Raw genomic sequence first — 14,112 nt, forward strand, 5'->3', positions numbered from 1 at the left:
GGCCCGGTCAGTGGTGTTCCTGAGACTTCCTGTTTTAGTCCTGCTGCGGCTGCTTCCCCTTGGCGCGGACCTTGCTGCTGTGCCCGTCACTCCTTCAGCCACAGGTCCCCTCCCTCTCTCATGTGGCTTCTGGAAGTTCATTAAACCCCAGCCGCTCCTTTGCTGGTGCCCTCCCTTTACTGTTCTTCGTTGCTGTGGCTTAAGACACCTCCTCCCTTTACAACCTTTTTTTTTTTTTTAACTTTACCGTCTTTCCCAAGTGGTTTCAGGAGGGTCAGGTACATGTGGGTCAGGAGTTCACACCACGGTCCTTCTGTTAGTCCCCCAGTCAGACCGCATTTCCAGAGGGAGGTGGCCCTTGGTAACTGACACTATGCAGTGCATTTGTTGACCCTCTGAATTGAATGAGTCCCCTGCGACCTCTAGCTCTGAGTTTCTGGAATCCAGTAAATTAAGGGAAGGGGCTGAGGGAAAGCTTTAACTAGAGGAGGAAACGGGGGCTCTTGGGTTTCCACACAAATGATCCGGTTAGCTCCGCTCACATAGTGGTTTTATCCTCCCAGCTTCCCGGTTGTGCCCACTAACTCTGAGGGTCTGAAAGTTCTGCCCCAGTGCGGATGTGTGCGGTGCCTGTGTTTGTCCTCAGGTTGCTCTGAGCCCTTTTCTTTCCCTTTCTTTTTTGGTATTGGGGATTGGACCCAGGTGTTTTACCACTGAGCCACATCCCCACATATCCCCAGTCCTTTTTAATTATTACATTTTGGGACAGGCTGTAGCTCCATTGCTTAGGGCCTCGCTAAGTTGCGAAGGCTGGCTGTGAGCTGGCAGTCTTCCTGCCTCAGCCTCCGAGCTGCTGGGATGACAGGCGCACCACCGCACAGGCTTTGCTTTTTCTCTTTTGCTGTAAAAGGCAAGCTCCGCCTTGCAAATTCACTCTTATCAGGGCGGGGATGTGGCTCGGTGATAGACTGCCCATCTGGCATGCACTTGGGCCTAGGTTTGATACCCAGCTCTGTTAAAACGAAAACAAAGGTAACCAACCAAACAAAACCGCTGTTATTAAGTACTTCAGAGCTCCTGGGACTGTGGCTGGGATGGGGTGTGCACACTCACGTTCTCTGCTCTTGGCAGATCCCACTGTGAGAGCCTGCGTGGGAACAGTAGGGAGACCAAGAAATGCTCAGTTCAATTTGGGGATGCTGGGACCACCGTACAGTAGAAGCCATGCTGGACCCTGAACTGGGTCTTGGAGGATGAGTAGGAGTTCGTACCGTGAATGAAGAGTACGGTTTCCTAAGGAGACGGAATACAGCGTGGGAAGAGCAGGAAGGGTTGGTCAGTGGTCAGCATCTGTCTGCCTTTGCAGCGTGAGCCAGTGAAGCTTCGAACCCCACAGGGTCCTGGAAACCTCTCGGGGACAAGTCTGATGGAAGCCCAGACATATTTATTTGTTAATGGAGGTTAGCATGGTCTCTGGGACTTTTTGTTGGATAAGCCGAGGCTTTTCTGCTTTTTTGAATGGTGTCACTTCTGACCTTTGAGGTCTCAGACACTGATGTTGGCTGTGGCTGGAGACCGTACCTGTGGGCATCAGCTGCGCGTGGATAGGGCTTCTCCAGGGGCAGAGTAGCATTTGATATGGAGTAGAAGAAAGGGTCTGGCGGCAAGGAGATTCATGGCCATCGAACAAAGAATTGCAGATTTTAATTTGGAGCATCGCCTCCACAGCACCTGTACAGAGCTGGCACTGGCCCAGGGGGTCCCTCCTCCTCAGGGCCTGGGTGCGGGAAACACAGTGCACAGCCTCTGCAGTGCATCCATGGAAGGCTGACTTTCTCTTCACAATGATGACAACTTATTCAACTTAAAACATTAGCAAATTACAGCAAAGGTGAAGGAAGCATAAAAGGACCTCGAATTTGTTCAATTAGAGACAATGGCTGCAGGCGTTTCCTGCCAGTCCCTTTTAACGTCTTATTTACTTATTTACAGGCTGAAAGCTTGACAAGGATGATTGTCGCCGTGAGCCTGTTGTGTGTAGTAAGTCTATATGAGCTGGGCACAATTCTAAGCACGCTATGCATGATCATTCATTGAATCTTTACAGTGGCCCTAAGAAGCAGGTATTTTTATCCTGTTTTTCAGATTGGGGAAATCTCACATAAAAATTAAGTATCTTGCTTAAGATTGAACGTCTGATAAGTCAGCATTCAAACTCAAACCTGGGTCCAGAGCCCATTCTCCTAAAAATTCTTCTGCTCAAACTCTGTTACAATTCATACATGATAGTGTATGTCCTAATGTGTTATTATATGTGTATGTATATATGTAACAATCTAAAATACATGACATATTTATTATACAATTACAGCCATAACTATTAAGTCTTTTCCTTGTGGAATGTTCTAGCCTAGGAACATCTGCATCATTCACAAACCCTCCATGCACACAGCTCTTGTGTATGTAGATAGTGCAGACTGTGTCAGGTATTCCTTCTTCTTGGGCATTTATGTATCTCCCAGGGTCCCTCCATGACCAGCAGGGCTCTGTGTGGCAGAAGGCACAGGGGCTTCTGGTGCATGGTGTCCTCCCTGGCCCCTCCTTCCTCCTCTGACCTGACCCACTCGGCAAGGTCTTGTTTGGTGGGGAGTGCAGAGGGCATCAGGGATCCAGTAGAAACACCAGGGGGCGCTGTCCTGCCCTTGCTGTGAAAGTGGGGGGCTGGGTGGGGTCCCCGTCAACCTTCCTGGGAAGACACTGTCAGCCCCGGATCAGGTGTACCCCAAAGTGCCTCGTACTTCTGAGAACTTCACCCAGAAACAGCCGGGCACTCTGTCAACTGGGGCACCAGCAAGAACGACCCAGCTCTTTAGACCTGGTTACTAAAGGTAAATGACATTGAAAGTCATGTTTGCAGAGAAATAAGAGACCCTAGCAAGAAGACAAAAACCCCAAATAGAGATATATGCCACAAATAGAGTTGGCTTTCATGATTCCTTTTCTTTCCCTTGGGTTAGGATTTCATCAGGATTCCGGGATTTGTGGGAGTCCACCCACAGCAGCAGGAGTGTATAGAAAGCTCTGGATAGAGCAGGTGTTTCCTCCGAGAGTTCCACAGTGCCAGACACAATTTAAATGAGGCAAGTTTAACACATGCCCCCAGTGACTCTCTCCGAGGAGGTCCCTGTTGTCCTGAGGGTCCCCGTGTTGAGGAGGTGGTATCTGCAGGGGCAGAGCTGAGTGCCTGTGGCCCCAGGAGGCCAACCCGGCTGCTGGCTGCCCGCCTCCTGAGCACAGCGGCAGGTTTCTTGTCACCCTTTGTTCTTTGAGTAAGTGTGTGCGGTTTTGTACAAACACTTTCCTGTTTTGAAGAACCATCAGTCGAACTGCCAGTGCTTAGACAGATTGCTGTGTGCCTGCACAGGGAGCACCCTGACCCAGAGAACACTTCACTCCTGAGACTAGGCTTGTGGCATTGGCCATCTGACCCAGCAGGAGCCTGGGCAGATGGAGCTCAGTTGGAGCAGTTCTGCGATTTCTTTTTCTTTCTTTCTTGTTTTTTTTTTTTTTTTTTTTTTTTTGCGGGGGGGAGGGGGATTGTTTCTTTTTTTCTTTTGTGTCCTTGTAGACCCTGGAGCCATGGTGTCAGGCCGACCTACTGGGCTCCTCAGCCCTGCAGCAGGGCACCAGGCACACCCCACACGTCTTCTCTGCAGATCAAAGGTGCCCCCCGGAGCCTCCCCACTCTCGGCCCTCGCTGGGCTGGGCCTGCTCTTGGCTGCCTGAAATGACCAGCTTTCTGTAAGGTATGGTGTGTTGGTTTGACTTGGGAGCGGGCACTGGCTGCCGGTTTGGAGGGGTTCTGTTGGCCAGTTTACTTGTGAGGACAGCACAAGTCTGTGTTGAGCAAAGTAACCTCCGAGCATTAGCTTTGGATAAGGTGCAGGGGACAATATAAAGAAGCAATTCCGTTTAGTGAATCTGTGCCCTTTCCACTGATTGAAATGGTCTCGAAGGAGGCTGCAGATAATTAGTTTTGCAGAAGGTGGACACAAGGCCACAGCAGGTGAAATGATACAGGATGGACTGAGGAGGTCCCACCTGCTGTTCTGCTGGTCCTGGAGTGAGATCTTTCCGGAGTTTCTTCCTCCCTGACTTTATTCTGCATCCTTTCGTCCCTTTCGGTTCTCGCTGCGACTGGCTTTGTAGTTCTGGTCCAGAGCACCCAAAGACTTCTGTGAAGACTCACTGACATTCTGTGCACAGCTGCCTGCGCAGGGCAGGGAAGGGTGCGTGGGCGCAGCTGCAGCCGGGTCACCCTCCCCCACCTTTCTTCCCTAAACAGCTCCCACGGGGTTTATGAGTTCCTTCAGGGGAAAGCAGAGCCATCGACATCAGAATGCCCTGTTTCCTGCCAGGGGGAAGTCAAAGAGTTTATAGGATGCCATTCCCAGGCTTAAGGCATTGATTGCCATGTCATATATTTGGGCTGGCTGCTGCTGGGGTGCTGCCCGCCAGGCTGTCCCTCCAGCCAGGGGCCTGCAGTGTGCTGGACGTGACAGAGCCCTGGGAGGGCTGTGCTAGGTTTTAAAATTTTCATTTTATTTTTTAGTTGTAGTTAGATAAAATACCTTTATTTTATCTGTTTATGTGGTGCTGAGGATCGAACCCAGGGCCTTGCACGCGCTAGGAGAGTGCACTACTGCTGAGCCACAACCCCAGCCCTGTGCTGTGTTAGTTTCTGATTTTCAAAACTTTGGATTCATCAGAAACGTCACCCTTCTTGTCTTAGGGAGGGTGGAAGAAGGAGCAGGGGTCAGTGGGGGCTGGCGTGTGGGCTGTCCCTCTTGCTGGTCAGGGAAGTGTCCGCCCCCACAACATACTGCCCTGGAAGGCCCCGAGGGGCGGGGTTCTGGGGGAGGCCGCCTCCCTTGGGAGATGGAGGTGGGAGGGTGTGAGGTGTGTGGTGGCGGGAGTCAGAGCAGGGACAGCCAGGTGGGGAGCAAGGGGACGAGGCCAGCAGGCAGGAAGCCTGACTCCAAAGGGAGGGTGAGGTGACAGTGGGCAGGGCCTGCCCATGGGGTTTTGTGGAGGCTCAGCAGCCCCTGCGAGGGCATGGGAGGACTCACTGGGAAGGCCTGGCCCCGCCTCCCCTCCACTGGAGAGCACCACCAACTTCCCAGTCTCCAAAGCTGGAAGCCACCGGATCCACTGGGTCCTCTGTCCCCACAGGGGCAGTCTTGGTGTCCTTGAGTCTCCCTGGGGTGCCTGAGAAATCTCTCCTGTATCGTCCCTCCGAGCCCAAAGTCGTCCTGTGGCTCGAGGGGCTGGTTCTAGGGGCGTCCTCTGAACTTGCAGGCCCCCTGCGTGTGCCCCCCCCTCCCCGGGCTCCAAAGCCACAGGGTGGGGTGTTGCCCTGGTTCCGCCTGGGTGCCCAGGGCCCCTTCTCTCTGGACCGCCCTTTCCTCAGAGCTCTTCTGTGAGGCCTCTCAGGTCCACTCAGAGAGTGCTGCTCCCTTCTGTTCCCCTGGGAGCCTCCTTGCTGTGCCCACCCCCCCACAGCTGCCACCCGCCCAACTGCTGTGGTGTAAGTATTGGACTTTAGGGCAAAACCCTGATCCCATTGGGCTGGGGCTGTAGCTTAGTGGTAGAGCACTTGCCAAGTACGTGTGAGGCAGTGGGTTCAATCCTCAGCACCACATAAAAATAAATAAATAAGATAAAGGTGTTGTGTCCATCTACAACTAAAAATATTTAAAAAAAAAAAAAAACCAATCCCGACCGATCCCATAAGAAGGTTCTCTGGTTCTCTGAAGAGCAGGCGTAGCGGGGCCAGGCGTTGACTGTGTGACTTGGGCAGATCCCGCCACCTGAACTTGGCCCTGATGCCCTCCCTCATGGCCAGCTTCAGTGTTCCTAGGAGCCTGGGCGGGATCCTGGGCGGGAGTCCTCCGCCCAGGGAGGGGGGCACTCTGCTGCTGTGTCCTGCAGCTGGTCCCCAGGGGAGCTGGTAGACAGACCTCAAACCCAGGTCACGGGGAAGTGTAAGGGAAGTTCTGGGGACAGGGGGAGGAGGAGAGGGGGCCATGGATTTGGGCCCAGAGGAGCAGCCCTGTCTGTATTCCGTGCCCCAGGAAAACTCCCCTCTGACGATGGAGCAGAAAGCAGCGAGGAGACCCCAGGTGATGCGGGGGTTGCCAGCTAACAGGTGTCTGGCTGGGGCAGGGGTGACTCCTGCTAAGTCACAGCCTCAGAATGTGCTCAGTTCACCTGGGGCTCTGGGGTCTGGATCTGGGAGCTTCTGGACAGGTCGACACCTGGAATCGCTGTCACCTACTCACACGCCTCCTCTCCCAAGTGGCGTTATAATCGGGGCCTGGAGTTCCTGTCCGTGGGATAGGAAGCGGCAGTGAGGCTAGTCCTGCGGTCAGGGAGCCTCGGGTTTGCTGAGGGAGGGAGGAGTGGGTGAGTGAGGTGCTTGGAGCGGCAGCTTTCATTGCGTTCTCCCACAGAAGCCGAAGTTCATTATTTCCCCTGGAGCGCACCATGAAGATTAATCAAATCAAGTCCAGGTTAAGACGTATATGGAGTCTGTGATCAGCATCTAAAAATTAGAATGACGAGGGCTTGGGGTGTAGCTCAGTGGTAGAGCTCTTCCTTAGCCGGCATCAGGCCCCGGGTTTGACCTTCAACACTGGAAAAAAAAAAGCATTATGAGCAGTTAATTCCAATTTCAAAGAGGATTCTGGAACTTTTTTAACATCTACTATATTTAATTGCCCTAAATTGTTTATTCATTTCATCCCAAGGTAGTTCTTTTTATCCTCATTTCACAGAGGGGGAAATAGAGGTTCAGAGGGGTTAGGTAACTTGCCCAAAGTCACACACTTTGAGAGAAATATCCATGGATCCAACTTTCGGAGATTTTATTTCAAAGATATGCTTTCATCCAGACAGACAGACAATGACCACTTTGCACAGCCCAAGTGAAAAGATTTTTGAAGTTGGTTAAGTCCAGCGATACTAAGTTTATTATCTTATGCTTATGTGACTAGACCCTCTCAGTGAGCCCTTCTGGTTTGATCTAACTGGACGTTGGGACAGAACTGCAGAGCAATGTGTCTCCAGCACATCACGGACCTCACTGGCCCTGTGCACAGGGTTGAGTCAACCACGCGTGCTCCTGGACGATGGGAGGGGTATGAATGATCACCTGTAAGCTGAGTGGCACTGGGGCTGGGAGGGGCCAGGCCTGACCCAGGGAGAGAGATACAGGGAGGATATGATTTTATTGTTTATGAGCAAATCGACAAGCCAGGAGCCCCTGAGCACCCAGAGCCCAGCGTGCTCTCAGGAAGTGAGTTCTAGTGCCTTCCGGAGCTCCGTGCTGCTGGGGGCAGAGGGGGCCCTGGTCCACAGTGCTGGGCTGATGAGGGGAGAGGGAGAGGAGACAGGAGCGGGGAGCCATCAGGGCCCAGATTTGAGCTGCACACACATGACTCTTCCGGCTCCCAGTCAGTGCCGGGGAGCCCTTTGGGACAAATGGATTTTTCTGTTTCTTGGGCAAACCTTTGCTATTCTACTCTTTAAAAATAAAGAAAAGGAAATAAAATCCATTCAAGGGAAGATGAGGCTGTCTGCCCGAGTCGCTTGGGCTCATCCCCAGCGACAGCCCCGCCCACCGATAGTGCAGGTGCCCCAGCCGTGCCAGGCGGAGATGTGCCAGGTGGAGACGGCCTGGCTGCTGGCTGCTGGCTGGCTCCTTGTCCTCTGCAGCTGCAGCAGGTGGCATTCCTAGGATGCTCTGGGTTTCGTTGCTGGCTAGAGATGTGCTTTTAAATGTGGCTTTGCATGTACTGAGGTTTATTTTGTTGCAGCCCTGCTTTGGCAAAACTCATTAAGAAATAACCTGAGGTGATCCTTTTACTTACCAGAAGTTTAAACATGGTTAGAAAAGGAAACATCATTAAAAAAAAAACAAACCCAACACCACCACCTTTCTGAAGTCATCAGCTTCATTGGAAGCAAAGATTCCCACACTTCCTCTTGGGATGTCCTAAAATTGTCCAAAGGTAAAGGAAGTTCTGGGGGCAGGACTCTACTGTTTATGAGCAAATAACTTGGGCCAGCCCCTTCACGTCACCCAGACTGTTTTCTCCTGTGTAAAATGAGAGCTACGCCACCTGAGATGGAGATGACCTAAAATGACAAATGTAACAAGAAAGGTCTCAGCACAAAGCGGTCCTGATGAATGCTAACTATGATCTGGATGATTACTTCAGATGTCCTCAGGTTTCTGTTACTGAAGAAAATAATCAAGACACGAGAACAAGAGTGCTGTTATTTATTTATTTACACACAGTTCTGGGGATCAAACCCGAGCCCCACACACGTAGGCCAGCGCTCCGTCTGAGCTACACCCCCAAAGATTTGGGTTGTAAATGGCAGCACCAGGATCATGGGCCAAGACAGCCAATGAGAGGCACCCACATCTGCAGAGGTGCTAAAAGGTCTGGTTTCGATATCAGGGTGACACTGGCATCAAGGAGTCAGCTGAACAATGCTTCCTTGTCTTTGGTTTCTGGGAAGAGTTTGTCAAGCCCTGGTGTCAATTAGCCGACAGTAAATGCTTCAAGTCCCAGACTTCATCTCTTCATCTGTAAAATGAAGATGATACTTTGGTCATAAGGCTGCTGGGAGAAAATTTCATGGCACTTAATAGATAAGAAACATTTAGGTATTGGTCATCTTGTTTTTCTATTCAATCTAGGGCCTTTCTCTCTCTAAATGTACATATATATAAAAGATACACATGAATAGCATATTTGTTGATATATAAATTGTATGCATGCCACATATTGTATATTATTTACATTATACAACTTATACTGAAAAATAATGGCAGTAAATAGATAAAAGCGACATGAATAGAAGTTTTGATGCTCATCTGTGCTCACTTTGGATATGAAGCTGTAATACTTAAGCTCTGTAATGGGGACCTTAGAGGCTCTGTCACGTGGTTCTGGGAATATAGTAGAACCTTCTTGGAATAATTGCAGGGTTTTCTTGGCTCCCAGCATAACAAAGAGGCAGCAGGACAAAATAGGGGCCATCGAGTTTTGTTGTGTATGAATGCTTCTCGGGGGAAGCAAGATGGGAATTAGGTTTCTTACATGTCTTTCTTCCTGTGCCAAGATTGTACCATCAGCCAGGTGCACGGTGGCTCATGCCTGTCATCCTAGGGACTTGGGAGGTAAGGCAGGAGGATCGCAAGGTCAAGGCCAGCCTCAGCAATGAACTGAAATGCATTCTGCTGACATGTACAACTAAGTAGAACAAATAAAAAATATAATAATAATCAAAGGAAAAAAAGACCACCCTCAGTAATTTATCGAGACCCTGCCTCAAAATTAAAATAAAATGAAAAAAGGGCTGGGGATGTGGCTCAGTGATAAGGTGTCCCCGCAAAAGTTTGTACCATTGAATGACATACCCAATACCAAGGTGCACCCGAATGTTAACACACCCATAGACACACACACATAAACCCACCTGTTCACACTCAACCTCACATATGCTTAAACACATACACACACCCCTTCCCCTTCCCTGACCTTCCAAAATAGATACAGCACCCATCTGATGAATCAGCACTCAGCAGAGCTGACGCTGTACTGAACTAAATTTTCAATTCTTACACAAGATCTTCTTTTTCCTGCAGTTGCTAATTGCCTCTTCTTGTTGTTTAAATCTTTATGAACCTATCAATGATCCGTTTCTAAATTCTAAGAGAAGCTGAAAAGCTCATTTTGCTGTGGGGGGACACGTCACAGTACCCGGGTTAACTGGCTTTCTGCTGGGGGACGTCCTTCCTAGAGCCCTCTCTACTGCGGTTTGGGATTGCTCCAGCCTACATGGAGGGGGGATTCCAGTGTCCAGTGTCTGCCTGTCCAGAAGCCTGAGTTTTGGGGAACAGGAACGGGAGGAAGGCACTCTTTCATTCAGGGTGTGGACTTGGAGTCCATTCCTGTCCTGTATCTCGTCAGCTTTGTCCAGGTTCTCTTTGGTTTAGTTGATCCTGGGAAAACCTCCAGGTTTCTGCAGGGACCAGGCGGAGTTGGGGGAGGGCAGGGCTCTCTCTTCTCCAGCCCCACCTTTCCCCTGTGGCCTTGACTTCCCGAGACTGCCCCAGCTAGGGTCTGGGCGGTGGGACCTCTCAGGACTAAACCCTGGGCTTTAGTTCTCACTCTCAAAGTCTAGCCTCGCCTCTCTGCTTTGCACCCTCTAGATTTCGCTGGCACGTTCACTGCAATGATCTTCTCTCTGGCCTCTTTGTCTCAGTGTGTTTACTGCTGTGTTTCCCTGCACTGGCCTTTCCGGGCAGATTGGGAGGGAGCGGAGAGAACACCTGTGTCTGTCCCCACCTCGGATCACTCTCCATCTTCCTTCAGGCTCCAAGGCAACCTAAAGATTTGATTTGCAGTTTAGTTTATAGGCACCGTGGGAAGCGGATGACTTGGGCTGGATGTCCCAGCCATCCGGAGCATGTCGAGACGGGTCACCTTTGTGACTTGAATCCACCTGGGCCAGCCTGCCCCATCTGGTTGAGTCTGCAGGTGCTAATGGGGTCCAGAGGGCCTGTGGGGGTGAAGCATGCTCCTGGGATTTGAGCTGACACAGGGCTGACAAGGTTGATTTGGTGAAAAAGACCCCCATCTGCACACTCCTGGGAGGCCCCTCAGCCAACCAGCTGCTTCCCACGCAGGGAGATCCAAGTAACTTTTCCTACATCTTTTTTTTTTGTTGTTGTTGTTGTTGGGGGAGTAACCGGGGATTGAACCCAGGGTTGCTTACCCACTGAGCCCTTTTTTTGTATTTTATTTAGAGACAGGGTCTCACTGAGTTGCTTAGGGCTTCACTAAGTTGCTGAGGCTGGCTTTGAACTTGTGATCCTCCTGTCTCAGCCTCCCTTCATGCCTCGCTCTTAAAATCAAGCAACCGCTTTACTCCAGACACCTCTGTCAGATGGACTGCCAACAACAGGTCAGTCATCGCTGCCATCGCTGGCTCCGCAGCTCAGGGCTGTGTGTTGCCTGTTAAAAGCAATGTCTGATTTTCCCCCTGGGGTGTGTTTTCATGACCCTGTCCCTGTGCCATCTTGTAAGCCACTTCTGCTGCTCAGGTGGCCTCACTTCTTAGAGTGTGTCTGTTCCCTTGGAGCTTCATGCCTTTGCGCTGTCTGGTCCCTTTCTCACCTGCAAGCCTCAGAATTTTCCCTAAAATGTCCTCGTTGTCCTTACTCACCTGCTCCAAGTACCAGCTCCTCTGGTGGCCTGAGGTCTTGCTGACTTCTTGCCCCCCTCAGTGGTAGCATGTATGCACCTGGCACTTTTGTCCCTTGTCACTTATGATCTGAAATTCTCATTTTTTCCAGTGAATGTTTGAACTCAGCTAGAAGTCCATGTCACACGTGGACTGCCCGGTGCTGTGCCGGGCACTTCCACACATTGTCCAGTCTCCGTGACAACCCGCCTGTCCTCTAAGGGCCCATTTTGTAGCCCAGAACACTGAGGCCCCGGGGAGAAAAACACGTGGCCTGGGCCAGGCTTCTGGGCATTGGGTGAGGCTGTGCTGTGCCGTGGTCTCTGCTGGGCTGGGCAGGGCTCTGATCCTGCCATTGAAGATGGCCCTGTACCCGGACTGGGAGGAGCAGGTTTTGCCTTGGAATGCAGGTCCTGGGGACAGGTGTCAGGGGTAGAAGAAGTCCTAGGGCAGCTCACAGAGGGCCAGGTCGAGTGGTGGGACCTGGGCACGGGGGAGATTGGCCAGGGAGGCCTCGCACAGGGGCTGCCTTAAGGGGTTCAGGGTTGGCCCTGAACCAGGCTCTTCTCTGTCTGGGCCTTCAGCTCCCTGTGGGGCCAGTGCGGATCCTGGCAGGCCGCGGGTCTGGTGTGCTTCTACCTCAGCCCTCCTGGCCTTCCCGGCCCCGCCCTCCCTTGCCGGGCAGGGTGGCCTTGTGGTCGGGTCCTGTCTGTGAGTCAGGCACTGGCTGTGGGTGTGGGAGGCTCCTGCTCTGCTTGGTGTGTCGGGAATGACAGACAGGGCCCAGCAGTCAATGCCGCCCTCCGTGCTCCTCCGCTCGAGCGCACCAGGGAGACTCTGTGGTTGTGAGGTCCACGGGGCGCAGCGTGCACTTCTTCTGCCCCGGTTCACTTGGGGCGCTATCGCCACACTGTTTGTAGAAGGCTGTAAGAGGGACTTCCATCTTTCTGAAGGTGAAAGTGTCCTCTGCTGTTGTCCTTTGGCTTGTGCATCCCCACCCTCCCTCCCTCCCTCCTCCTTTCTTCCAGTAAGATTCCTCCAGGCCTGTGCCTGCAGGGCCAGATCCATCCTCGCTAGATGGCTCCCAGGGTCCCCTCCCGGGGCCCTGGCTTGGCTCTCCTCCCCTTTCCTACCTATCTGCCTCGGGCACTGGTGTGCTCTAGTGGACTCCTCTGGGCTCTGGGTGGCCATCTCTGTCAGGCGAGCCTTCAGGACCTTGGCAGGTAGGTCTGGAGCCCTGACCATGCGCTTTCAGCCGGGGCCTGGATTCCAGGCTCCTTGGCAAGGGGCCCAGGAGGAGCCCGTGTGCCTGACACTCTTCTGACCAGGATGCTTCAGAGCAGGAGACTGTTGTGATATTAATTGAATTGAGCATCATGCATGTGTCCCCCCATGTGGCTGGGAGCCCCTCAGAGTGTCTGGAAGAAGGTGATAGATCAAGGAAACTGGCAGACAGCTGCAGCTGCTTCTGATGGGGCCTCTGGTCACAGCGCTGACCTCGGGGCTCAGGAGCACTTTCTCTTTGTTGCGCTAATTCCTGGAGCAATCCTCCCAACAGCTCATTTCCCGGCTGTAAGCAGAGCTGGCTGAGGGGCCCTGGGGCAGGAATTATTGCCACAAGCAGGAAGTGGTTAATGGTTTCCGTTGGCTGTTAGTTGGGAGAAAAGAGGCTGAATTCCTTACAATACAGAGAAAATGACGGTGGCCACTCCAGTTCCCTTCCCCCACGGGGTGGGGGTGGGGGTAGGGGTTGCCAGAGCTCCTTGGGGCACCCTGGGTGACATCTTGGAACAGCTCTGCTCCCTGTTGGCACGAGGAGAAGGAGAATGTATTTATTGTTTCTTCTTGAGTTGATGAGATGTGCGAGCCTTTGCCTGGCTGGAAGCAGCCCCCTGGCAGTAGCCCAGGCACCCTGCACTGTTGGGCAAGTCAAAAGCTACTTTAAAAATAAAGAGGACAGCGGATAGGAAATACACAGGGGTGTAGAAGAACTGAATAATCTCACATATCTTCCTTTGTCCCGTGAAGAGAATGAATAAATTTTTTTCAAATGTCTGTAATCTATTTGTAAAGCTCCATTAGGTATCAGTTTCAAAAAGGACCCTGTTAATAAGTTTTAAAAGTGTAGTTACTATAATCAAGTTAGTCTTGATTATAACTTAATAAAAAGAGAAAAAATTATATCAGACTGAGCCCCCCACCAAAGTCTTCATTATTTAAAAATTAAATACTCAAAGCCGGGTGTCCACACACCTGTAGTCCCACACTTGGGAGGCTAGGGCAGGAGGATCACAAGTTCAAAGCCAGCCTCAGCAACTTAGCAAGACTCTATTGTGGCTCAGTGGTTAAGCGACCTTGGGTTCAATCCCTAGTACCAAAACCAGACAAACCAACCAACCAAACAAAAAACCCACTCACTGTCAGATAACTACTGGATCAGAGAGGGAGGGGACCCAAAAGGAGATCACAAGCCGGGAAGAAATGAAAAGAATCCTTTGTACCAACTGCACGTGCTGTCGCAGGAGCGGGGCCTAGAGACCAGGTGTGGCAGTAGGTGCAGCAGGGTCTCCCTTGCTGAGGGATAGATGGAAAGTAAGGACGTGACAAAGAAATGCTTTAAAAAGCTAGCAAAAAGTACAAAAACCGGAACCCAAGGGAATAGAGATGATGAAAGCTTAAATTTAATGAAATAGACAATAAATGTCATGAGGAAGGTATCGTCATTTAAATGGCTGTTCTTGGGGAGGATTAAAAGCAGAAATTTAATAGCCTGTATGAAATTTAATAGCA

The sequence above is a fragment of the Urocitellus parryii genome, chromosome 12 (genome assembly GCF_045843805.1).
Source record: "Urocitellus parryii isolate mUroPar1 chromosome 12, mUroPar1.hap1, whole genome shotgun sequence".
NCBI lineage: Eukaryota > Metazoa > Chordata > Mammalia > Rodentia > Sciuridae > Urocitellus > Urocitellus parryii.